This window comes from Parus major, chromosome 20 (genome assembly GCF_001522545.3).
Source record: "Parus major isolate Abel chromosome 20, Parus_major1.1, whole genome shotgun sequence".
NCBI classification, from domain to species: Eukaryota; Metazoa; Chordata; class Aves; order Passeriformes; family Paridae; genus Parus; species Parus major.
The window spans coordinates 14045977-14048685 of record NC_031788.1 but is presented as its reverse complement, the minus strand read 5'-3'; positions in this window follow the sequence as shown (position 1 = coordinate 14048685).

Sequence of the window (2709 nt, the reverse complement as noted above, 5' to 3'; positions counted from 1 at the left end):
TGGGGAGGTTTGGGGAGGTTTGGGAGGTTTGGGGCAGTTTGGGGTGGTCTGGGGAGGTTTTGGGAGGTTTGGGGTGGTCTGGGGAGGTCTGGGGAGGTTTGGGGCTCCATTTACAAAGGTGAGGGCAGCCAGTGTCACACCGTGTCGCTGCCCAGCAATGCAGCTTGCTTTAACTCTTCCCTGGAGCTCCTGCTGCCAGGTGCTTTGTGAGGGAAGTGGGAACCTGAGCTGTGTCTGTCAGAGACAGACAGAAACTTGGGGTGCACTGGATGCTGACCAGCTCTCAGCCTTGCAGAAGCAATGTGCTCGCTCTGTGTTTCACTAAATGTCTCTCGGCAGCACATCCTGGGCTGGGAGCAGGACGCAGGGGATGCATGCACAGTAGGAATGTAAATGTTTTTTACATGTACACCCACAGCCCCAGCATATGCAATAAATACACAACAGCATATGCTATGAGCCAGATCAGAGACATAATTATTGATGCAGCAGGTTTTCAGAAAGACACAACAGGGTGTGTACTTAATTTGGCAATAAGAGCACACCTAAGCAGCCCTGGCATTTTCGGCTGGGTATCAGACCACTGCCACCCACGGATGCAGCTGTTTCATCTCACATTGGTGTCGGCAGGAACACAGAGGAAACCAAAAGCAGGTATGTGTTTGTTAAAATGGGAAAACTCCACTGAAGGCTGCAAGGTGCTCCTTGCACACAGGAGTGCTGTAGACCAGTTCCCAGATTATGCCACCCACTACACTTTCTAGCAAGTCTATTAAGGCTCTGATCTTAGCAGCATCTGTACACGTGCCTAACCATAGGGATGACTCATTCTGCCGGAGTCAAGAGATATGTCACAGCTCCCAAAAGGAGGCAACATCCACAGAAACGATTTTGCAAAGCTCCACGTTCACTTGGAAGGCAGCTCTCGTCAGAGAAATCAGAGAAATAGGCTAAAATGTTTCTTCTCATGGCACATTGCAGAGATTCAAATGATTTTGTTCATCAGCCCACCTCTGAAGGTTGATCATCTGATCCAGTCAAAGAGCAGACTTGTGCAAAAACTCATAAAATGCCTTTGAGATCTAAATACTCAGTCCAGGGAATACAGCAGGCTGTACTTCCCAAAACTTCCCAAGGAAGAAAATTTCAGCCGATGAGATGAAATTATTTTGTAATTCAATGCAAGTAATTTATCCGTATTTTAAAATACTGCTTTAAAAAGTCCCTCACAAGGGGCTATGACAATGGCTGGGGTAAACTATTGCCAAACAGCCCAAACTGTCTAAGAGTCAGAAAATAAACAGGCTATTTCCAGTACATCTGGAGGTCAAGAGGAGAATGCCAGAAACATCTCCACTGGGGCCAGCCTTGTTTGTGGATCAGATGGAAGAATGCTGCTCTTCCCTGGTCTGCAAGGACTTCAGGCATAACCAGATGAAAAGGCAATGGAGGAAGAGGTGAAACCCTGCCTAACTCCTGCCAGGTGACAGGGATGGAAAAACATCTGCATTATTCAGGCACACAGCTGGATTTCAAAAGTAGCAGCGGAGCCAAGACCGTGGGGTGAAATTCTGCCTCTCTTTAAGCTACCTGAATTCATGGCTTCACACCATGTAGAAATACAACTGCCTTCCAGAAATCCGGGGACAAGGACAACCAGGAACAAGAGAACATTTAAGAGGAAATTGCTTTCTATTAACTCATAATTACATAATGCAAAATTAACTCTCAAAGGCCAATAGCTTAATTGGATTCCCAAAAGGGGGAAACAGTTGTATGGTGAATAAGAACTTTCCACAGTCACATTAAGTACCATGGTTCAAATGCAGAATATAAATTTTTCTGCTGTGAAGCAAAAAAAATGCCCATTTCCTTCAATAGCTACTGCAGAGGGGCTCTGAACCATTCCCACTCAATTGCTGACCAGTGGCAAGCTGCTCAGGTGACCATACAAAGTGCAAAGAGACCTCCTTGCACTTTCAGTCACACACAAAATCATAATTAATCCTGTTAATATATTTGGATATGTTGCTGGAATAAAGTATGAACCCTTCTAACCACCTCATTCTCCTTCTCAACTTGGATTTTAAGTAACTGGAATAAAATATTTACTTAGAAAGGCAGAGATGAACCTCTTGACCACCCAGGCGCTGCCCCTGCAGTCATTGCCCTTTGATGTACAAGGAAAGGGCTTGTAGGACTTCCTTCAAACACGGACAGCCTTTCATTTCTCTCACATTTGTAGCGAGGTCGGGCTGTGGTTTTGGATGAGTCGCTCAGAATGCAGCGAGCTCGGCACAGAGTGATGCCAGCTCACCTTGGTCAGATGAGGGAGGGGAGTTTGCCTTGCCCCTCCCGGCCAAAGGGAGCTCGGGTTGTTTCCAGGTCCCGTGTGGGGCACATCGGCTCCAGGAGCCCGGGCTGGGAAGCTGTCCCTGTGTCCCTGTGTCGCTGTGTCCCCATATCCCTGTGTCCCTGTGTCCCCGTGTCCTTGTGTCCCTGTGTCCCCATGTCCCCATGTCCCCATGTCCCCATATCCCTGTGTCGCTGTGTCCCCATATCCCTGTGTCCCTGTGTCCCCGTGTCCTTGTGTCCCTGTGTCCCTGTGTCCCCATGTCCCCATGTCCCCATATCACTGTGTCGCTGTGTCCCCATATCCCCATATCCCCGTGTCCCCATGTCCCCCTGTCCCCATGTCCCCATGTCCCC